The sequence below is a fragment of the Bidens hawaiensis genome, unplaced genomic scaffold (assembly GCF_021521415.1).
Source record: "Bidens hawaiensis isolate Kalapana, Puna unplaced genomic scaffold, B.hawaiensis_p1.1 tig00054765_1, whole genome shotgun sequence".
NCBI classification, from domain to species: domain Eukaryota; kingdom Viridiplantae; phylum Streptophyta; class Magnoliopsida; order Asterales; family Asteraceae; genus Bidens; species Bidens hawaiensis.
The window spans coordinates 48,088-73,826 of NW_027506301.1; the positions used below are offsets into that span (position 1 = coordinate 48,088).

Sequence of the window (25,739 nt, forward strand, 5' to 3'; positions counted from 1 at the left end):
AGGTGATTTCAGAGAACGGCCGACAGGGACGAGGGGTCAGGGGAGATAGTAGGCGCCGTTGTGTTATGTCAGTGTCTGTGTTTTTACTAAATGGGTTGTGCAGCAGTTAGTTAAAAAAAAGTTCAAAAAATTATTTGGAAATCCGGAATCGAACCTGTGACCTTCAGGTTACAAAACCAACACCTTACAGGCTGGACCAACGTTTCAAATGTTTATAGGGTGTTCCTTCCTAATTTATAAGGTGGTTCTTCTAATATATTCTATATACAAATACACTATTATTTCTTGAGTGGTTCCGGGGAACCACCCATTTATGCTATAGATCCGCCCCTGAGTTGTATTATTTTACACACCTTACATACATGTTTGTCTGTGATCAGATTTAAACTTATGACGGTTCTGTTGGAGGCCCCATTATCAAGTTTTAGCCACTTATTGAAACAGTGCACCTTTAGATTTCCCCTGGTCCCGAAAATGAAATTTTTATGAAGGTGCATGGAATAGAATCGTTAGTTTGAATAAAATCACTTTTATTGTTAAGACAACTTTTGATCGAGAATCAATGAGAGGGTATACGGGGAATTAATGGACCATGGTGTGTATCCCTTGTCAATTTATTCTTACGTGTGTTTATGATTCCGAAATAGTTATATGGAACTCTATATAAATTTAAAAAGAACCTAATCGTCATACTTACAAGCAAATTTACCCCTAATTAGGCACGGTCCTGCAGGTTTTGGCCTAACACATGGCATTCCATGCAAAATCTAGTCCACCTATTGAAAACTATGAATTATGAAATTGCTTTTTTCTCACATAATGCCATTATTCGTAAATTCTTTTTTATTTGTCTCTATACAACAACATCAAGCATATGTTTTGTTTATACATGACCATGCTCTTGTGTATCTTATTTCCCCTTCTTCATCTACATATCGGTGATGAAACATCACAAAATCACGCTTCAAAACTCTTGCCTCCGACCGTATGATGGAGTCTGAAATCCGCCCCATATCTATATGACTATCTATAAAGAGAGAACATAGACATGTGCTTTAAGCTCAACACATGACTATGTACTATTAGAGCTTAGTCGTGTGCATAAACTCCGGCTATAAGTTTAAAAAGAGGTTTTGTACCAGTTTTTTAAATTAATAAATTTGTACTAGATTGGCTTAGCTAATGTAGGTGAATATTGCATACTTCATGTAAATTAGCCTGATTCAAGAAGAAATATTATTCGAGGCTCGGGAAGGATCGGAGTAAAAGTTTTGTAGCTTGAATTAGTTTACACACTTTGCGCTTATCTTTGTCTGATAATTAACTTTAAACTTATAACGTTTTTATTGGATGAATATGTGATTAATCTAAGGAGAATTTCCTATTGTCAAATGTTAGTCTCTTCTAGAAATGGTGCCCTTTAAATTATCTTGCAAGGCCCCAAAATAAAACTTTTAACAAAGGTACACGGAATAGAATGCATGAGTTTAATTTGATTATCATGAGTTTGTTTAACTAAGATGATATAACTGAATTTACGTTTGAGTTTGCTAAGTTGCAAGTGATTTGCTTAAACGTTGCTAAATTGCACATTCAACCATTCTGGTATTAAGACTAGTTCCAAACGTTGCTAAACTACAGGAAGACTCATCGGTGCAATTTAGTGTTTGCCAAACAGATTAGTAGTAGATTAATCATTCCTTCGGTTTAACGGGAGGTTTATATAACCTTTTTTAACCGTTGACTTGTTTTTTTAAACCGGACGTCTTGTTTACCTGTTCAAACCGATGGTTATACAATGACATAAGAATAAAAGAAAATCACATTCATCGTTCTTTTTTGTTGCCAGCACAATAAAAGAAATGATTATGTGCGCCACGCATTTAACTACCCAACAAGAAAACATTATATTTATATAATGACAAAACTCAATAAAAGTTTAAAATATTATTCATTACATGGTACTTTTAAACAAGGGAAACACATATTTTAGGATTCTACACATAAAAAAAAGTACAAAAATCAAAAACCAACACTTCAACATTCAATCCACACAGTTATCATATATAAATCTTAAAATTAACTCATTATCAAAACACACCAATCTTTATTAAAATCCTTAGTTAGGCCTCCTGCAATTCTTCCTGATCTCACCACTAGATCCAGTCAACGGCTTATTATCACCCATCTTGATCATGGCTGCAGCAAAATCGGCACTGAACTGACTTGGGTTGCTGCTGTATTGTCTGACGGTAGAGTCGGCTGAACTGCCGTTAAACAGCTGTTGGTCGGAGTGTAGCAGCCCCTTTCGGTTGATTAAGTTCTTGCAATAGTCATTGTTGAAGGCTGTTGGAGTCTGGACATCAAGTGGTGCCAAGTTGTCGTCCCCAGAGCCGCTGGCTCTCGGGCAGTTGTTCCGCCTTTGGGCACCAAATGAGGCATCCAAGTTGTTGGTTTCGTTGTAAATTCGGGCTCGGAAACTGGTGCACCTTGCCTGCCCGATTGTGTGGGAACCTGTATTCAGTTGCAAAAAATATATAGTCAACTTATAATAACACACGTGTTGAGAAATATTGAATCAGTTTTAAAAATAAGTTTGGGTCAAAACCGAAAGAGAAAATGTCGAATCAGACATCTTACTAGTTTACTGGTCGGACTGGTTATATAATTAGTTAACTTAAAATAAGATAGAATATGAGCTTTTGAAATATTATCATCATATGTATTTGTATTGAAAAATATACATAGAGAGAGCTTGAAATTATACATATATGGATAAGAGAGAGAGAGAGAGAGAGAGAGGTGTTAACCTGATAGAGCCACCATGTCCTTAGCCGAAAGACCGACAGCGCTGAAGGAAGAGATGAGTGCATTGAGGTTCGATGTGGGCGGAGGAATGCTGTTGTTGGCTGCAGCCTGGCTTGCGGTCCTTGAGTCGCGACGTCCCAATTTTACGCCCCAAGTAGGTCCTCCAAGCTTCATAAAATTCATTCCACACTAGATTAGTAATGTATTAGTACATAAATAACGTTTTAAAACTTTAGTTTAGTTGGTTAGTAGCTGGATTAATTAGCTTTCAATCTAAATACTAGATAAGTATTATGATAAAAACAGAACTTACAATGTTAACCGAGTCTCTAGCACTAATAGCAAGTATATCAGCGCACGAGACGACACCAGGACATACACTTTCGACAGCCGACTTTATATTGTCCACGACTTCAAACCCTCTAGCGGATCTAAAGTTAGGAGCTGCCCGTTTCTCACCGATGAAAGAGGATGTATCATCAAGAAGGATTGATCAGTCACATCCCTGAAAATCATACGTTGTAATTAAATATAATACGTACTTAACTAACAGAATGATAATCAAATATAAGTAAAGTGAGACAATTAAATAATGAAAACTAAGACTGATAGCTACATGATTATGATGTAATGTTGGTAGTTAGGTTTGACAATTGCAAGGAAATAAAAGATGTGATTTTCACCATGTAGCATATTTGAATAACTGAATGATGATTTTCTAGAAAACTAGGCTCCAAGTGTCGGTTTATTCTTACATATTGAAGTATTCTTTGTAATATCTAAATAGATATAATGTAACACGTTGAATAAAAAAAGAAATTTTAAGTAAAGAAGTGCATTAATTATGCATATATATACATCTCCCAAGTCCCTACTATTTTAAACGTGAAACATAAGACAATTATATAACTGCATGATCGTCTCTCTTTCACTAAACTTGATCAAGAGTATGTACGAGTACTTATTTATCTACAAATTAACTAAAAGAGTTGGTGCACATTGAACGTGTCATATATACGGTTAGCAAATTGACAATAATAACCTGATTAGGTATTTTAGGGAATATTAAATTGATAAAAACAGATTACATCCTGAATTATTACTATATATCGAGTTAACGTGTTGGTTAGTACTTAACTAATATATTTTATCTAATATAAATCCTAACTAGTATATTTATCTAATAAAAAGAAAATGAAACCCATTCTTTTAAGCTTTTGCAATAATAGTCGAATGCATCATCTTCCAAGAAAAACAAAAGTTAGATTAGGTTAATGGAGAGAGAATAAAGGCAAGAGTTTGACATATTGTACGCTGAAAAAAGAAGTGCACTTTAAGTTTTTAGTAAACACTTATTAACCTTCTATTTCTTTTAGTACGAAAGGAAAAAATAAATGTATTAGCTTAAAAAAAGTTCCACATTTTCTAAAAAAATCCTCTATTTTTCGAAAAATCTACTATTATAATAAAAGACTACTTACTTGTGATACTTGTCACTCCCTTAGCCATTCTTATTTTTTAGCATTTTTTCAAAAACATAAATTCAACAAACATTATTTTGGATCTGGTCAACTCATTTGCAATACTTCCTAAAAATTCGAATTCTTTGTTTATATGGAAAACTACAATCACGATTTATTAGATATTTAAAACTTTTCATTATGTATTTTTTTTTCATAACTAAGATACCATTAGTTGTTTGTTTTTTCGTTATTCATATTTGTGTTGACTATATTTTGCTTAATGTGCAAAGTTTTAACATTTTCATTAAAATCACTAAATTTAGTTTTTTTTAAATTAAGTGAATTTTAGGTAAATATTAAAACCATTATTAGTTTTAGCTGAAACTTTGGAAACCTACAATTCTGGTTTTCTTGCTAAAACTCTAATCATACGAATAATTATTAGTTTTAAACCTTAAAACCAAGTATTAAATTATATTTTTTCCTTATTAATACATTTTTACATACTATTAAAACAATACAATTTATACACATGTCATTCAACTTGCATCTCCAGATCAGTTGTCCACATGTCATTCAACTATCTTCTCTACATCAATATCATATCATTGCCAAGTCATCAAACATTTTTTTAATAAATCAAAAATTAGTTGTGTGGACTAGGATTCGAACCTGGGATTTGAGCGAGATGAAAGTCTTAATACATAGCACACAAACCATCCAAGTAAGCTATCTTGATGTCTTAAAAATGAAAAATATATCCTATATATTAAAAAAAAACACATTGTATTGGAAGGGAACAATGAAAATTAACTCAAAAATAGAAATAAATCCTATGTATATTAATGCATGTCCAACAAAATCTTCACAAAATATTAAACAATGAAAATTAATTAAAAAAGAAATTCTTTAGATTATATATATATATACATATATATATATATATATATATATATATATATATATATATATATTGGAAGGGAACAATGAAAATTAACTCAAAAATGGAAATAAATCCTATGTATATTAATGCATGTCCAACAAAATCTTCACAAAATATTAAACAATGAAAATTAATTAAAAAAGAAATTCTTTAGATTATATATATATATACATATATATATATATATATATATATATATATATTTAAATTATATATTATGTCATCCGGGTCAAACACCGGTCCGCCCTCCCGGGTCGGTCCGACCTTTGACCCGACAAGGCTTCCGGGTCGACGTCCGGGCCGGGTCTGAAAACATTGCCTATTATTGTCAAATCATCTCACACACTATATTTAAACCTTAAGATTTTCCATCTTAATCATTTTAATCTCTCTCTCTCTCTCTCCTCCCTCTCTCTCTCTCTCTCTCTCTCTCTCGGTTTACTAACTCCACCATCCACCATCTTTTATATTCTGGTAATGTAGATCGGGATTAATTGTTTTCTGGTAAGGTTATATACTATACTCTAATGGCCAACAATGCTATATGATTTTCCGGCAAGGTTATATCTTTTTCCGGTAAGGTTTTCCGATATGGTTTTATATTTATTTTAATTGTTATATGATTTTGTAATAATCTCTTATTATATCAAAATCCAAGATTGAATTGATATTTTTGAAGTTATTACGGTTTTCCGTTAATGTTTTTCGGTAAAGTTTCCGGTAAGATTTTTGTTTTCCGTTTTTGTTTGTATTTATATTAATTATTATATGATTTTCTTATAATCTCTTTAGGTTATATATCAAAATCTAAGATACAATGGAGATTATCCCTATTTCGTTTTTCCGGTAACGCGATTCAAATATTCTGGTTATCAATTAGAACATCAATTTTACATTTGTTTACATAATTCAAATCTTCCATAATTGGTAATTTGTTTATTATGTAATATTAATATTAATATTTAATTTTCTCATTTCAGGTTATGTTACCAACTTGATATAGCTAATTTCGTCGGTTGAAGATTTGTTGATAAGATATCTTATTTTTTGTTTAATATTGATGTATATTATTTTTGTTATTATTCATGTATTTATTTATTTTTCGCAATTCATGTAATTTATCTGATTTTTATATAATCAACCATATATTGTTGTTGGTCAAAGTCCATTTAAAGAAAAATTTATTTGTATCATATATTTTTTTTTATTAATGATAATCCTCTATAATTTATAACAATTATTATAAGTTTATTAGTTTTGTTATTATTAATTTATTATCTTTTCAAATTTATTGTTACATCTTATTTTGACAGAAATAATAACATTTCCACCTTACTATTTTTATATTTCAATATCTTTGACTTAAACATTATTCTGTTATTATATTGTAAGATACATTATATTTTCTATATATAACCAATTACGTTATATGTAGAAAACCCAATAAATAAGTTATAAAGTTTCCATGATTTTAATTAAAAGATTTGCAATATAATAATTTATTGCAAATAAGCATTTACATTATATTTTCTATATTCAATGTATTTTCATGATTTTAATTACATAAATACAATTATTAAGTTTCCATGATTTTCACTTATTTTCACATTTCCATGATTTTGATTATTGGGCAAGTTCTATTTAAAAATTTATTCAAAAGTTACTTGTATTAAGTGAAGTTCCTTTGGTGATTCACAATTTTATATTGTCTATATATTATTTCTGATTAATATTAAATGTATTTTATTCATATAATCGTTTATTAAATATTAGTTTTTATTTGGTAAGTTTTTTGGTATGGTAACCATTATTAAATTAAAAATGTAATAACCAACATTTAAGTTCACGTAAATCATTGCAAATTAATTACCTTTAATTCAATTTATGACAGTTGATTTTTGTTTAAAGATATTTAAGATAATTAATTAATTTACAATTTGATTTCCATTTACTTAATTGTTGAAGTCAAATTAAATTACTTAATTTTAGAAGTCAAATTATTAACGCTTTCCAAAAGACCCGAGTAATTATGGAAGTCAAATTATGAAAAATTTGACTTGCATATTATATATGCAAGTCAAACTCATAGTATATATGTATATTATGTTAGATAAATTTATAAATGTACTTTTGATTTCATATTATATAAATTTTACTTTTTCGTTGTTCTGTTAGATAAATTTATAAATGTTACTTTTATGTTTACTTGCATATTATATATGTATATTATGAAAAATGACAATGTTTTGTTGTCAAACTCATAGTATAGGTAGATATGTATGTGTATTTAAACTTTTGTAATTGTTTATAACTTATGAATCCATTTTGTTTATAACATATTAATTGTATTATAGTTGTACTTTTGATTTCAAATTATGCAGTTATCATTTAATTAATATTTGAATAATTTTTAATTACGCATAAATATCAAGATTAATGTATACAATTAAAAAAAGTTATATAATGAAATTGATTTTAAATAAAGTAATGATGTTAACAATTACTTTATGTTTTTTTCTTCCTATATATTTTTATAAATATTTTTGAATATGTTATTTTTATTTATTAGCAATATTTGTCATTTGTAGTATGTTTGGATTGTTAAATGACAATGTCATTTGTAGTATGTTGGTTTTATTTTTTAAAGTTTCTTATTGATCACTTAAACCCTATTGTATTAAGATTAATAATTAGTTTATTACTTTTGTCAGCCGAAAAGTATCATTTTCCTCGAAACATATTTGTGTTGGTTGAATATGTTGTCTATATTTATATGATTTATTGATATGTTTTTCCACCCATGTGTAACACGGGCTATACCCTAGTATATAACTATATAAGTATGAAAACAATCATGATTACTATGTGTTTAATATTTCAACAACTTTCCAAATGAAATTATCTAATCACACGGGGTGTATCAAATTATAGATATTCATTATTTAACACTTTTAACTAATATAAATGTGTGTGATTTGATTTTTCAGTTTTTCCTAAATATAAATCAATAGATTATTTTAGGTAGATTTTTTTAAGAAAGAAATCAAGGGTCTAATATGATCAAGCTATAATAACGGTTTTTATTTAATCTGGTCAGCTCATTTACCATGATTGTATCCTTTAAATTTGAATTCTTTCATTATTTTGAAAACTACAATCATGATTTTTTAATTGTTTTAAATAATTATAGAGATAGAGATATATCAATATAATTAAATATTGCAATTTCTTCTTAAAATTATCACTAATCACACGGGATTAGTATTCAAAGTTTAAAACATTCTTTATCTAGTATTTTCAAGTATTATATATAAGAACAACCTGTGGTACTTTGCTAACTCATACAGTGATCAATGTTTTCACAACTATGGCAAACAGGTTAGTATGCCTTTTTCATATTTATGCCAATTGCATTCCTTGTGTAATACTTTCAACTATTTCATATATTCTTTGATTATATGACTTTTAATTGTAATAAATTAAAAAAAAACTTGAAATATTTCAATACAGATCGGTTGGTGACAGCAAATTTATCATGCTCATTCAACTTCCGATTCAATTGGTATAATACTTTGAATTAAAAGTCCGTTAGTATAATATTATTAAAAGTATCCAATTTAATAAAAAAAATAACCAACATATATCTTTTTACTTGAAAGAATCCGTGTTTTTACATGGATGGTTATATGTTGCCTTGTCAAGAGTTACAAGCAGACATGTGCTAAAGAATTTGATTCTTGATAAACAAGATAATATAATACAAGCACAAATGTAGTGTACAAGGAAATGTTCTTATTTGTAAAGTATTTGTGTAATGTTTCTTTTGTAATTCTTGTAATTTCAATGTAAGTTGTAATTGTATCAACAATATATGATAAATTCATCGTTGATTGTATATTTCTTAATGTTTAAATTTTAAAATGAGAAAAATTATAATTTGCTTCCCTATGCTTTATGGGCGGGAGCACTTTACAGGCCCCGAGTCCGATTTTGCGTGTTGCGTGCCACTAAAGCACATGGAGGCAAATCATAATTTTCTCTTTTACAATTTTTATCAATTACCCGTGTAATGCACGGGTCTCAAACTAGTTAAGCAATAATCAATATCCTTTTTATCAGGCATTAACTTGGTACCACGTGCATCTAATGTATCTTTTACTAAGATTAACGTAGTTGATTGCAAAGCCAAAAAGTTTATGTGACCTACGTTTAACCAAGTTGGCAACCATATGCTTCGACCTTGATCAAATGGCAGGCCATTCGTTAAGGATAAAAGTATATCGAATCTATATGAAGTTTTACCATGAACCAATTCTATCCATTGAGCAAAAATAGGTTAGACTAATCATTACTATCTTATGAGTGTGTGTGTGTGTGTATACTGTAACATTCTACCTATTATAGCTATCATTATTGTCCGTTTTATCACAACGAGCTTAATACATACTTAGTTGTTAGAGCAAAATCTTCCCAAGAGATCACCAATCTTTGGATTGCCTATTCCGGGCATGCTTAAATATAAAGTTCTCATCTCCTATTGATGGAAAAGAACATGACAATTTGAAATTCATTTGAATCTCTCTCTCTCTCTCTCTCTCTCTCTCTTAAATAGTGGTGCTATGTAATAAATTATTTATAACTGCTTTATTATGTTGTTAACTATAGACTAATCATATGTTGAATGCTTGTAGATATCCATTTTGCAAGCATAGTCGAGGGAGATAAAGTAGGGTTGTCCTTAAATTTGAGTGTCCTGTATGGATAGAAAAATGAACCCCAAAAACACTCATATATATAGTTCTTAAGTTATTTGAGAGTTCTAATATATATAATTTAGCTTTTATCCTCCGTATTACGGAGTTGTTTTACATTATTTTTTTCTAATATTATATATATATATATATATATATATATATATATTGGATTTTAATTTTATTTATTGTAAGGAAATTAATATTATACCTAGGATTTTATGATGAAAAAGTTTCACAAATAAATGAGATGTTATAATCGGTTTAAAAGCTATATGGGATTGGCGAGACCTATGACCCGCTTTCTTTTTACTATAAAATTGTTTTCTTAATTATAAATAATATATTTTTTTTTAAAAAAATTAGATACTATTATTTAGTATATCCTTATTTTATAGGATTTTCATATCAAATATTGATAAGATTAATTTTTAATTTAATAAGATGTTATAACCCGTTTAAGGACTATCTGGGTTTGTTGAGACCCGTGCCCATGAATTCGGGTCAAAAGCGATATAATCATCCATTTACAAATAAAGAAATCTTGTGGCTTAAGAGAATGTAGGGAACAACTAAACAGCTTTTAAAGGTTTTGTTTATATATATTTAAGAAGTGAGAAAACAAGCCTTAAATAATCTTAAATATATTAAAATAATCACTAATATAATTTAGTAATTGATAAGAATTCTTAAATTGTTTTGAATTTTAAAATGAACCTTCTTCTCTATGTGATTGGACTTCATGTCCTAATGCACTAAAACCCTTGATTGGTAAAATTTGAAACTAAAAATATTTGGGCGGGTAAAACGTTTTTCATTTGCGTTTATAATTAGTTTTAAAATTTTTGCTAGTGTGGGATTAGTTGATAGCGACCTGAAAACATTTACTCGCATACCCGAAGTATATACTCGAAAACTTATAAATGAACTTTTTTTAAGGTTTTTAATAACATTATCTATATTTTACTTTCTTTTTTAATACCAAATGTTTGCTTATCTTTTATGGGTTTATATATCATAATGAACTTTTTACATATGTTAATGACAATATGCATGTAAGTTATCATATATCAAAGTATTAAAAGTATAAAAATTATAATGGTTAAAAAAAGTTTTATTTAACTAGGCATGAAATTGAGATTATCAATACCTAACCTGTTGAAAGTCTAAAAAACAACCCACATTTTCTCTTATGTTTGCAAACGTTGAAGAACATTGCATTCAAGTTCATGGTCTTACTCCTATTTCCTTCAAACGTGATACATTTTTCTGTTGGTGCATGTTTTGTAATAGATGATCTTTTATGTTTGTTAGAATTGAGAGGGTCAAGGGGGAGTCTGTTGGTGTATTTTGTGACCGTCGCTATGCAATTCAGACTAGTTGGGGAGAAGTTGTGGAGGGAGCCAACAACGTCATTGGTGAAGTTAGAACAACTTCATGTGTTGGTGAAGTTAGGAACAACTTCACGTGTTGGTGAAGTTAGGAACAACTTCACGTGTTGGTGAAGTTAGGAATAACATCACCTGTTGGTGAAGTTAGGAATAACTTCACCTTGAGGCCCAAGCCCAAGCCCGCGAAGATATTTATCTATATATATATGTGTTATGTTTAGGGTTAATGTTGTTGATCAGAAAGAGAGAGAGAGAGAGAGAGAGAGAGAGAGAGAGAGAGTAGAAAAGTTGTCTAGAGAAAACAGATAGGGAGAGTCGCGTGGGCAGACCCAAGGTAGAGCTCACCTCGGGTCGGCCTTATTTTGTTTTTGTTCGGTATGTAATGTGTTTTGAATATTATATAAAGGATCTGCAGATTCGTTTATCCCATTTGTGTGTTTGTTGTGTTTATTCGTGTTCTTCGTCTCCAACACCATAAAAGAGTCTAGGAGGATTCCGCACACCTAGACATCGAGCGGATCTCGTATCGATCACCATCGCACCAGGGACTTACAAGTGGTATCAGAGCCGTAGGCTCTTATGCTATGGTTCGAGATCTGTGTTTTGGTGTTTTTGGCACGTTTCAGATCTGATTTTAGTTGGGGAAGACGGAAACGGCGAAGTTACAGGGTTTTGGCGAAGTTGTCGATCGAATTTTAGGGTTTAGCGAAGTTAGTAGGTGGTGAAGTTAAAGCCAGACGAAGTTATAGCCATGCGAAGTTATAGCCAGGCGAAGTTAAATCCAGGTGAAGTTAAAGTCAGGTGAAGTTAATGCTAGGCAAAGTTAATGAAGGGTGAAGTTATCTGGTGGTGAATTTATCTGGTGGTGAAGTTAACAGTTGGTGAAGTTAAAGAGGGGTGAAGTTATCAGGTGAAGTTCACAGGCGAAGTTATGCGATGTTCACCCGTAGGTCAGTCTAACGATATGTTTTCCTTTCCTCCTACGTTCAAGATATGATTATCCAAAAAATAATATATATATATACACGGGAAATTTTCTTGAACGAAAATTTTCATATGTCATTCATATGAAGAGAGGATCATTGAGGAAAAATTTGGAGATAATATTTTTTTTGGAGTTGACCAACTGAAGAAAGTCAAATTTTGTTCGGGTTTTCGTCATTATTGGATCGTGTTCAAAGCATATTATTTATGTTATTTTCAAGGCGTTCGAGACTTGGATCCTGAAAACGTGGGATACGAGCATCCGAGATGCTTATATATTAATGTGAAAATTTTTGAAAAAGTTTGATTTAATCAGGAATTAAATTGTTTAAGCTCTCAACCTGAAAACGTGGGTTACGAGTATCTGTGATACTTATTTATTAGGGGTGAGCTACTTAAATAATTTCATTCTCGGAAATAATAAGAAAGTCATTTGATCGTTATCCCTGGTGATTGAAGATGCTTCGGCTTTATAGGGTTGATTTGTGAAGATGCGAGACATGGTTCAACGAAGTTTTTGATATAATAAGTCAAGGGGGTGATTGTAAGGCCAATTTTTGTGGCTTGCGATATCAAATGAGGAAACCCGTTATATATTTATGGTCAAGTGTGTTAGATTCTGTCAAGGTGGTTTTGTGATGAAACTGATCACTTGCTGTTGAGTAGTTGAAGATTGAACCTTATCTTACTAACCGAATGGTTGAGATGATCGATTAGGCACTAGGATGCAGGTCAAATATCTCGATCGATATAGTTCAGAGGGGCTTACACTGAAGGGGAGATCTGATATGGAAGACGCCGGGTGATTGGTAGATTTGTGAAGCTACAAGACAGTTTCAGACACGGCTGGTTGAAGACAGGATTTATGTTGCATGTATATGTGAAGTTCAACCTTGAAGATCACAGTGCAATGTCTGAAGATCGAGTCCTACAAGAAGAAGAAAACAGAAGATCATCAGTTAAGGGGGTGTCTGTTGGTGCATGTTTTGTAACAGATGGTCTTTTGTGTTTGTTAGAATTGAGAGCAACGGTCAAGGGGGAGTCTGTTGGTGCATTTTGTGACCGTCGCTATACAATTCCGACTAGTTGGGGAGAAGTTGTGGAGGGAGCCAATTTCGTCATTAGTGAAGTTAGAACAACTTCACATGTTGGTGAAGTTAGGAACAACTTCACGTGTTGGTGAAGTTAGGAATAACTTCACCTTGAGGCCTAAGCCCAAGCCCGCGAAGATATATATCTATATATATGTGTGTTATGTTTAGGGTTAATGTTGTTGATCAGAAAAAGAGAGAGAGAGAGAGAGAGAGCAGACTAGTTGTCTAGAGAAAACAGATAGGGAGAGTCGCGTGGGCAGACCCGAGGTAGAGCTCACCTCGGGTCGGCCGTATTTTGTTTTTGTTCGGTATGTAATGTGTTTTGAATATTATATAAAGGATCTGCAGATTCGTTTATCCCATTCGTATGTTTGTTTGTGTTTATTCGTGTTCTTCGTCTCCAACACCATAAAAGAGTCTAGGAGGATTCCGCACACCTAGACCTCGAGCGGATCTCGTATCGATCACCATCGCACCAGGGACTTACATTTTCTTTTATCTTTGCAGAGATTGAAGATCATTGCATTCAAGTTCATGGTCTTACTCCTATTCTCTTCAAACATGATTGATACTACTCATATTGCTAAAAACTCCTAAATTTAGCAAAAGGATAAGAACATTGAGCTAATTTATTATTTACCGTCAAATGTGATAGTGAAGATGATCAATTTTTCAAATTGGCATGGCCCATATCTGAGAACCGTTAAAAAAAGTTTTAGTTGAAACGGGACAAAAATATAGGCCTTTAGTAAAATAAATAAATAAAATTATTGGGTTTAAACAATTAAATGTTAAAATGGGCTATTTTTTATGATTTGGTTGTGTGATTTTTGTTCTTTATAGAATTTGACTTAAATGAATTGAGTAATTGAGTTTAAACATTAAGATTACATATTATTTTTAAAAAAAATGTAATTCTTTTTAATTAGAGCCTACTGAGGTGATCTAGCCGGGGACGGTCTCCCTCCCTGCCCCACCCAAAGCCGGCTCTGCATATTGTTAGTGTTAAGCTTATATGAGTTAAATATTACGAGTTTATAGCATTATACATGTTATTTAGATCTAAACTTTAGTCTTAAACAAGGTATAATCAAACCTTAAAATAGCTATTTAAACTATATAAAATAATCTTAAAAGGTTTTGACAAAATGAGCGTTTCTTAATGATGAATAAATGACTTTCAAATAAAGATAGACTAGTTAGACAGACGAACTAGTAGTCTAGCTATGTTATAATGGTCTATCAGAAAGCGAAATGAATATTTTAATAAAAAGGTTTTAAATCCGATAAACATTATAAACAAGGTTTGAGCGAAATGTGAACGTGTGATGGTCTAGTATTACAAAATTAGATAAGGTGATCTATACAAACCTATGATTTGATTACATGCTAAAGAAACATGCAAAGAGCTGAATTTCAAAAGATTAGTATAGGCTTAATTCGTTAACTATTTTTAAACGTGAAAATGATTTCATACACATCAAATGGCTTGAATAGATTTTCAAAACATTATGCATAACATCAGTCTATAGATAAAAGCATTCAGGCTAGTTGAATCTAAGGAATACACGCGTTACAAATGAAACGTCGTGTCATGGCTAGTATGTGTTCAATAGTGTAAGGCCCCGTAACCGGTAGCCCTACTTTACGTCGGATTTACTCATAAACACAGTTCTTACAAATCAGAGTTAATTAAAACTTTCACGAAAACGTTAACTTCAATCATTTGTTAAAAAACATTTAGTCTTTTCTCTAAAATCAACTTAAAACATCATATTTAAAACACTATTTCTTTTGTCTTCATATGCCAGCCGTTCAATCCATGCCACGTGTCGTCCTCATGCTAGCTCTTTAGTCTGATCACCTGCGTGCATACTAAAAGTCAGCTACCCTGAGTGAGTTTTAGTTTAACAGGAGACATACAATACATACACATATCGTACATACATACATATCTTAACCGCGTATAAATATCCATAAGAGGAACGTCACCGAATATCTATTAGAAGAACTATTACCATTTCCATATATATATATATATATATACACACTCTCCGTAGAAGAAACACCCTATATACTTCTCATAGCGGGAACACTATAATACCCATTAAAGGAACACTATGCTATCCATTAAAGGAACGCTAGGCTATCCATTAAAGGAACGCTCTGCTATCCATTAAAGGAACGCTATGCTATCCGTTAAAGGAACACTATGCTATTAATAGACGGAACACTCTATATATATTATCCGTAGAAGGAAACTCTATAACAAGTTATTATTCAATATCCATATAAGGAGATAATCACTATTCTTGGCAATACATGCAATATCCGAAGATCGTTCACGTATCGACAAGCAATCATTCGTATCTATCACATATATCATACATGGCATACACTTACCTTTTAAGATAAGTGTATTAACTGTCACATCGAGTATGCACACAGCCTCGAAAACATAACAAGGAAGTGGGGCTAGAAACTCACCTGAACTTTGTTACGTCTTCCGTTTATGGTTATTCTTTCTTTTGCTGTGCGCGACCAACTGTTTAATAAACACAATATCAAATACTGCTCTAGACGTGCCTAACTGTTTGCTTAGTTAATCTTAAACGTCTTAGCCGGTTATACTTCATTGAATCTTTACCCGGTTAGTTAATCGTTACTCGCTAATCTTTAAAGGTATCTTATATAATTAATAAAGTCTATGGGCTTCTAAGTAATTAAATCATTCTATCTTAAGTCCAGGGACCACTTCTGTCATTACTTCAAAGTCTAATTCGTTATTCAGAACACCAGTCCTGATTCGTTATCTGAACATAGCGAATTGGTGGATAACGAATCACCTGATTCGTTATCTTAACATAACGAACTGGGTGAGTAACGAATCACTTAATTCGTCATCTTAACATAGCGAACTGGATTTCCATAACGAACTGACTTTAATGAATGATCATCACGAATTGCTTAACTAATTGAAGCTATTTCGTTGTTCTTCCTTAGCGAATAAACATAACGAATTACCGCTAATTCGTTAATTCCGCGCTAACGAATTTGGGTTAAGTCAGAGAATGTCAGGGAACATTCTCTGACATTCCCCACTGTTCTGGAGCCGCCATTGCCGGAAAAACAGGATCTCGCCGGAAAAGCGAGATCTCGCTTGTTTCACCACCATTTTCACCGTTTTTCATCCCGTTTGATCCAGATCTGAGCTAGGGTGATTCCTAAGCTCATCTTTTGATCGGTTTATACCCGATTCCATTCGGATCTCGTGACTTTAACGGTTTAAGGTGTTGGCTCGTCGTTTCACAACTAGATCTAATGGGTTTAGATCTATATTATATCATACTATCATTACCTCGGGTCGGGAGTTGATTCTTTTTGGTGATTCGGCTAGAGAGAGAGAGAGAGAGAGAGAGAGAGAGTAGGATGAGAGAGCTAAGTGTGTGTTTTGGGTGGTGTATGGAATATGTGAAAGTGAAAGGATTAATGGGTGATTATGGTTTATATATTATGGGTCATGGGCTTGAGCCCATGATCTATATTCCTTCCTTTCTAATCCAAGTCCATTACCCATATTACTTAACCCAACACAAGCCCGACTCATAATAACCCATAATTTATTTCATTATTTCTCCATTAACCCGAGTAAACTTCCCCATCAATATTAAATAATATAATTAATATTATTTTTAGAAATTTTGAGATGTTAAAAATAGTAGGCATGCGTAAAACTGAGTGGAAATGCTAGTGTGCTCCGTGGTTATATCCTCAGGTGAAATAGTCTTGTTGAGTGTGTAGACTAACTCTACTCATTATGATCAAATGAGTTTTATATTCTAATAAAATAAAATGATTTGGGTCTCTTGCTGTTATTCAATAGTATACGTTGATGTATTATTTTAAAAGTATTCTCAGGTAATGATGGTCGGGTATAATCATGTATTTATTTGTATTATTTTATTAATTTTATTATTTTTTTGATAGAATTATGGTACTTTATACATGCTTTTGACTTTCATATTCTTATGCATTAAAGATGTAACATCCCCAAAATTTCGGTTCAAGTTTAACAATCTAATAAAGATAAAGGACCAAAAATATTTTCAAAATAAATAATAAGAATATAAAATAAGGAAATAAAATCATTCCATGTTAAAAAAATAAGGAAAATAAAAATATTTCATAAGAAAGATAATCCCATAGGAAGGAAATAAGAAGGAAGATAAATTTCATCTCACATGGAAAGTGAGATAAATTTGGAAGCTCTTTATAAGAAAAAAAAGTTTTCATAGTAATATTCTTTTATGTCTAGCATGCACCTAGTGGTCCTAGTGGAGAGTGCGGAGCACCCGACGCACTCGGGCTCAGGCGAGGACGATGGAGATGGCGATGGCGAAGGTGATGGCCGGTTAATTTGTTTATGTTTTAGTTCGTTTATTGTTTAGTTTTAACTGTTTATTCTAGAACTTTCGATACTTCATACGTGTATTACTGGATTTCAGGTCACAGATGTTAAAGTGCATAATTTGGACATGTGGTGACACGGTATGAAGACCCGGGATGTCCAACACGCGAAACTAGGCAAAGTAAGAAGTTTGCTGATGACACGGCCCGTCGCGATACGCGATGGGCTTGGCTGAAGGCCCACAGCGTATCGCTATGGGTTTAATTTGTTCATTGACTTTCCTGGTCCATCGCGATACGCGATGGACCGTTGAAGACCCCATCGCGTATCGCGATGGGATTCTCAGACGGGAAATTTAGGTTAAATAATATTTTTCATTCTCAAGAACCCTAACTCCGTTTTTACGAACCAAAGGCGATTCCAGCAGTCCATAGAGGCGATTTTGACCACCATAGCTTGTGCTAAGACCTTCCGCATGATCCATATCCTCCGTATCGAAGATTTGATGATGTCTAGGCTCGGCTAATCTCCTAGAATCGCACCCGGGATGTATAGTTTGTAACCATTTACAGTTTTTCTCATGTGATTAAGAATACTTATGTTTTGTTATTGATGATTGATATATGATTATTGATATTTAGTATTTTTGTGTGTTCGGTCGGTTTAGGTTTACGTTGGTCTGAACGATCTGTTACCAGTTGCTAGGTAATTAGTCATATAACTGTTTGGTTAGATTGAATACGATAAAACGTACAATTACCCTTAACTGAGTCACACTGGCAAGGACTGTTTGATAACCAGTGCCGTGTGTAAAGTAATTGTTGACGTCTAAGGTTTTGTCTGGTTGATCAGTTTTCAGTTAATCGTTGATAATCAATCTGTTAGGTTGCATGAGATACTGTTTGGTTGCTTACTTGAATTCCCGGGTGTGGTTTGCTTTGTTAACTGCTTAATACTCGTTTGCTTGCTCGTTGCTTAGTTCTCTTAATTCAAACTATTGCTTGTGTGATCAGCACTAAAAACCAGTATTTCATAATATTGAATCTGTTACACGAATAGCAATGACCACATACTCCTTGTGATACTATACCCTACTTGCTCTAACTATTTAGAATAATTAGGTTTTTTGATTGACTCAAACGACGGTCATCAAAATGGCGCCGTTGCTAGGGAGTTAGTGCGCTTAGTGTTTTTCGTGTTATTTGATTTTTGTGTTTAATTTTAATTTTGTTTTCAATTTTTAGTTTAAATTTTATTTGTCTATATTTTACGCATGTTGTGTTAGTTGTGCAGATTACAGGTTTATGCACACCCGCCATTCGGGCCGACAGTCTCCGTTAATTTACGAGCCCGAAATAGAGAGGTTAGCTCGGCAGAACCGAGTTCAGAATAGAAATTCAGAGATGGAAAACCAGAACCAGAACCAACACGAAAACCAGAACCAGAACAATAACCAAAACCAAGACCCACTCCCACAAACCAACGCGTTTCACCCAGCCAACATACCTGACCTACCAGACTTCAATAACCAAAATGACCAAAATCACTCAGCTCGTGCTTCCAGAACCCGAAACCAAAACCCAAGACGAAACCTAAACCTCAACTTTGACTGAGCCGGACCATCCGCTCCAACTAATAACCCCAACCACCGAGTTCGGATAAATTTCGATGATTTTCAACCGAGTATTCCGACAGAAGAGGAAAAAGAAGGGGAAAATAATAATGGAAACGAAGGTTTGGAGATTGATAATGAGGTAGACAGAAGGGTTAGAAATAATCGGGCAGTTGAGCCTGAAAACGCAGGTTTTGAGCAGGAAGATGTGGGTTATGGTGATCGGGGTGAAGAGGTAGAAGAGCCGGTTAATCGAAGACAGGCTGAACCAGTTAACGGAAACGGAAGGGGTCGAGACAGGGTGAATCGGGCTGAACGACCCGAAAGAGTTCGTGGTATTCAGGTTAACCGGGGTAGTTTGGGAAACCCTGGGGGGCTTAGGAGGAATTATATGGCTCCAGTTCATGGTGCTAACAGTCGGTTCAGACCGGCTATCTCGGACGGAGCATCCCCGTTGGTCCCATAGGAACGAGTGCAGGGACAACAAACTTTCAAGTCCTAGCCATCTTACATTAACATAGTTCCTCATTTCCACGGGTTGGCTTCGAAAGAACCGTATTCGCACTTGACCGATTTTTCGGCTATTTGCGGGTCTATTGGTGATGGTACGTTCGATCAGGATGAAGTCCGGTTGCGATTATTCCAATTTTCCCTGAAAGACAAAGCGAAACTCTGGTTTAATTCACTACCGATGCACAGTATTAGAAATTGGGCCGAGATGCAGCACGTGTTTCTAAACGAGTTTTATTCACAGTCGAAAACTACCGAGGCCCGTTCAGACATTCGCAACTTTTCACAGTTCTATGGTGAGTTATTTCATGAAGCCTTTACCAGGTTTAAAGACATGATCAGGAAATGCCCAAATCACCAAATCGAACTGTGGGAACCGGTAAATTGCTTTGTTGATGGGTTGACATACGAGGACCGAAAGCATCTTAAGGCCTCGTGTAATGGTCTGTTGCTTAATCAACCTGAGGAAGATGATTGGGATTTTCTAGAGTTTATGTGTGAAGATTCGAAATCTAAAGCAGCAGCTGAAAGACGAAGACGGGGTAATTCATCAAGGTCAGTTAAGTCAGTTGCGAGTGAGTCTGAAAGAATTACTGAGTTGGAACGTGAACTGGCTGAGTTGAAAAAGGGTAAGAAAAAAGTGGTCGGGAAAGTTGGTTTTAAATTCCCGGTTTGTGAAGATTGTGGTGAACTCGGGCATAAGGCAGAAAATTGCCCCGAGTATTATGATGATGAGGAGGATGACACCGAGGAAGGTAATTATACTTACCGGGATTCCAAAGGCCAAGGGTTCAATTCGAACACATATCACCCGGTCCTGAGGAACCAACTGAATTTTCGCTAAGGGAACGCGTCTTCTCAGTTGAACCCGAACTTTCAAGGATCGAGCCAGAACAGATCGCAGGGTAATTACCACCAGAGCGGTTACCAGCAGGGTTTGAGTAATCAGAATCTGGGGTATAACAGAGACAGTAACCGGGGTAAAAATTTTTCGGGTAACCAGGATCAGCAAAAACGGTCCTCGGGTAATTCGGACGACTCAGTACACTCAAAGTTGGACGCGTTATTGAAGGTTATGACTGATCAAAAGGCTGAGACGAAGCAACAGTTCGAGTTAAGGGATAAATCGTCGGAGGCAATGATGAAGCAAATTGGTCAGCTCGCTTCAGACATGGCGAAATTACAAAAGAATGCGGGCCAACTTCCGAGTGACACCACAGTCAACCCGAATCATCACGGTTCAAGTTCGAAAAAGCACGTCAACCAGGTAAGTATTTTACGTAATGGTAAGAAATATGATAATAAAGTTGGGGTCCACCACCGTTGGTTGATGGGGTGGTGGAAGAAATAGATGAAACTCTCGTCAGTGATGACGAGCCAGAACCGATTGAATTAAATAAACCTAACAAAAGTGAAACTAAAAATAATAAATCGGTTCCAAAGGATGACACCAACAACTCTAAGGATAAGGAAAAGGTGAAAACCGTTCCATATCCCGATGCTTTGTTGGCGCCATCAAAGGCGAAGATGGCATCAAAACGGGGCCCGCAACAAGAAGAAATGTGGGAAACTTTTAAACAAGTTAAAATTAACATTCCTCTTTTAGATGCCATTAAACAAATTCCCGCATATGCCAAGTACTTGAAAGAGCTGTGCAAACAAAAAAGGAGTCATAAGATTCCTAAACAAATTGATTTTACCGATAATGTGAGTGCAATTCTTTCGGGTTCGCTTCCACCGAAGCTACAAGATCCGGGAACGCCCATTATACCCATTCAAGTGGTTGATTTTAAAATGACTCGGGCCCTTCTAGATCTTGGAGCTAGCATCAGTATTCTCCCGGGCAGTTTATACGATCAGTATGACTTTGGCCCGCTTCGTGCGGCTGCCACCACGGTTGTCTTGGCTGACCAGACACCGAAACTTCCCCGAGGAATACTGACTGATGTTATTGTTAAGGTGGAAGACTTTTATTTTCCATTTGACTTTTTGGTCCTTGATTATGTTTCGGGTGAAAGGACCAAACAGCCTACGGTTATCCTCGGTAGACCATTTTTGGCTACCGCAAATGCCAACATTAATTGTAGAAATGGTACTGTTGACATGGCATTCGGTAACCTTAAGTTGAGAATTAATGTTTTCACACGTGGAAATAATTCTCCGGTCGATGACGAGTGCTTCATGGCTGATGTCATTGACGAGTGCATCCCGCTATACGACTCTGTTGTCAGCTCGGATGGCACAACGGAGACGTGTTTTATGGTTGACAGGTTACAGGTGGAAACAGACAGGTTGCTGGAAGAAGAAGAAAAACAAATGGAGATCGCAGCTGTGCGAGGAGTCCATCCACCATGGTCAGTTCAGGTGGAACCGCTTCCCGAGAAGATTGATACCGGGTTGAAACCGTCAATGCTTGAAGCACCGAAAGTCGAGCTGAAAGAGCTCCCAAAGCATTTAAAATATGCTTTTCTTGGTAAGAATAATACATTGCTTGTTATTATAGCTTCTAATTTATCTGTTGAACAGAAAAATGCTTTGATAGAGGTGCTGGTTGCTAATAAAGAAGCAATCGGGTGAACGATAGCGGATTTGAAAGGAATCAATCCCTCAATCGTGATGCACAAAATCTTAACAGATCCGGCTGTCAAACCTGCGCACGATGCTCAGCGGAGGTCGAACCCAAAGATGAGGGAAGTGGTGAAGAAGGAAGTGCTGAAATGGTTGGATGCGGGCATTATCTTTGCCATATCAGACAGCACGTGGGTGAGCCCGACACAGAAAGTACCGAAAAAGGCGGGCATCCAAGTCGTCAAGGACGACTCAGGTAACGAGGTCGCCACCCGGCCGGGAACCGGGTGGCGCATTTGTATTGATTATCGTAAACTGAACGCGGCAACATCAAAATATCACTTTCCGTTTCCGTTTATCGATCAAATTGTCGAAAAGCTATCTGGTCAAAAATTTTATTGCTTTTTAGATGGGTATTCCGGGTATAACCAGATAGCTATTCATCCTGAAGATCAGGAAAAGACTACGTTTACGTGCCCATACGGCACATTCACGTTTAGGCGAATGCCATTCGGGCTATGTAACGCCCCCGCCACCTTTCAGAGGTGCATGATGAGTATCTTTTAAGATATGGTAGGGGAGTCTTTGGAAATTTTCATGGATGATTTTTCAATTTTCGGCACATCTTTTGAGTCATGTTTAAACCAACTCGAATGAGTGTTGAAAAGATGTTTCGAAACGAACTTGGTTCTTAGTTGGGAAAAGAGCCATTTTATGGTCCAAGAGGGAATTGTTTTGGTCCATGTTGTTTCGAGTCGTGGGATCGAGGTGGACCGGGCTAAGGTCCAAGTCATTTCCACTTTACCTCATCCCACCAATGTCAAGGGCATTAGATCATTTATGGGGCATGCCGGGTTTTATAGACGGTTTATTAAGGGTTTTAGTGACATTACCAAACCCTTATGTAATTTATTGCTTAAGGATGCCCCGTTTGACTTTAATGATGAATGTGCTAAGGCTTTTGACATTTTGAAATTGAAATTAGTTGAAGCCCCGATCTTGCAATCACCCGATTGGAGTTTACCTTTTGAAATAATGTGTGATGCAAGTGATTACGCGGTCGGGGCTGTTTTGGGTCAACGGGTCGACAAGAAACCCGTTGCAATATACTATGCAAGTAAAACCCTCTCGGATGCCCAATTAAATTATACAACAACAACCAAGAAGGAGTTACTAGCAGTAGTATATGCTCTAGATAAATTCCGGTCTTATATTTGGGGTAGTAAAGTTATTATATATTCTGACCATTCTGCTGTCAGGTACATCATGGATAAAAAGGATGCAAAACCAAGGCTTATCAGATGAGTTTTGCTGTTGTTGGAATTTGATCTAGAGATTCGGGAAAAGAAAGGGAGTGAAAATGTTGTTGCAGATCACTTGTCCCGAATTATGGTGGAAAATGGGAGCACTGATGGGCCCATTAACGAGCCCTTCCCGGATGAACATATCCTGGCAGTTTCACAAAATCCTTGGTTTACTCATATTGTTAATTTTAAAGTTGCAGGTGATTTACCAGAGCATTGGCCAAGGAGAAAAAAGAAACAGTTGATGTCCCAAGCTAAACAGTACATCTGGGACGATCCAGATTTGTTTAAAATCGGTGCAGATCAGATGATCAGACGATGCATACCCGAGGAGGATGTCAGAGCGGTGTTGGAACACGCACATTCGTCTGCGTGTGGTGGTCATTTTAGTGGCCATAAAACTGCTCGAAAAGTTTTAACAAGTGGTTTCTTTTGGCCATCCTTGTTTAAGGATGCTCACGAGTTTGTGACACACTGTTTGAAGTGTCAATAACTCGGGAGTATCTCAAAGAGGGACGAGATGCCCTTGAACCCGATCCTTGTTGTTGATATTTTTGATGTTTGGGGGATCGATTTCATGGGCCTGTTTCCTAACTCGCACGGTAATCTGTATATCCTAGTGGCCGTTGATTATGTTTCTAAATGAGTCGAAGCAATAGCCACTAGGACAAACGATCATACAGTCGTTTGCAATTTTGTTCAAAGTAATATTTTCTTGAGATTTGGAGTCCTCCGAATTATCATAAGTGATGGGGGATCTCATTTTAAGAATTTTAAATTCGGGAAATTGCTTAAACGATATGGTGTTGATCACAGAATAGCAACTCCTTACCATCCACAAACAAGTGGACAAGTGGAGGTTTCTAATAGGCAAATTAAACAAATTTTGCAGAAAACCGTTCGGGCGGACCGAAAAGATTGGTCAACTAAGTTGACTGATGCTCTATGGGCCTACCGAACTGCTTATAAAACGCCAATTGGAACCACCCCTTATAGACTTGTGTATGGAAAGGATTGCCATTTACCAGTTGAAATTGCACAAAGAGCGTTTTGGGCTACTAAACAGGTTAATATGGATTATGATGATGCAGGTAAAGCGAGGAAATTGGCTTTGTGCGAGACGGAGGAGTTGAGAGACGAGGCATACGATTGCGCGTCTGCTTACAAAGCAAAGATGAAGAAAGTTCATGATGCTAATATCCGGTTGAAGAATTTTGAAGTTGGTCAACGAGTGTGGTTGTACAACACGCGAATGAAACTCTTCCCGGGCAAGCTAAGAAGTAAGTGGACGGGCCCGTACTCGATTGTAAGAGTCGGGAATCATGGTCAGTACGAGATTGAAGATTTTGATGATCATTTGAGACAAGTGGTAAATGGCTATAGACTGAAGCCATATTTGGAGATGAAGGACATACACGAGCTGGATGAGGAATCGGTGAATTTTATTGTAACTTCACCGGTTTATGAAGATAACTGAGTTCGAGACATTGTCGAGCTGTAGACTTTAAATTCAGCGCTTACGGGAGGCAACCCGGGGTCGGTAAGTGTCTTTCCAGTTTGTTTTTCTTTTATTGAGTCTTGTATCAATTGTAGTCTCGAGTTTTGTGTAGTAAACGCAAAGTGTGGGTAAGTTCATTGTAGAGTGGAAAATAGAGAAGTTCGGTAAGCATTGGTCAAATTATACCTCTTTCCAGGTACGTAAAGGTATTTTGAGTTTGGGATTAGGTGCAGGGTAATGTCGGGATGTCAAAAACTGCATTTAAAAAAAATTGAGAAAAAGACAAAAAGATGTCTGTTTATATTCAGTTATGTATTCTGTAGTTCGTTTATGTAAAAAAAAATTGTGAAATCAGTATGTTGATAGCTTGTTTATTTAGATGTATTTAACCAGTCAGTTAGTTGT

At 34.9% G+C, this 25,739-nt stretch overlaps 1 pseudogene across 1 annotated transcript in view; it reads right to left on the reverse strand.

Annotated features, from left to right (window-relative positions):
• Positions 1-2,043: 2,043 nt before the first annotated feature.
• The window catches only part of LOC143617416 (peroxidase 52-like), a 30,476-nt pseudogene continuing 6,780 nt past the window's right edge, over positions 2,044-25,739 (reverse strand). Inside the window, exons 2-4 of the transcript XR_013150829.1 lie at positions 3,122-3,313; positions 2,811-2,976; positions 2,044-2,514 (exon numbers count right to left, since the gene is read on the reverse strand). The product of XR_013150829.1 is annotated as a peroxidase 52-like (transcript). The remainder of the gene's footprint in view (positions 2,515-2,810; positions 2,977-3,121; positions 3,314-25,739) is intronic.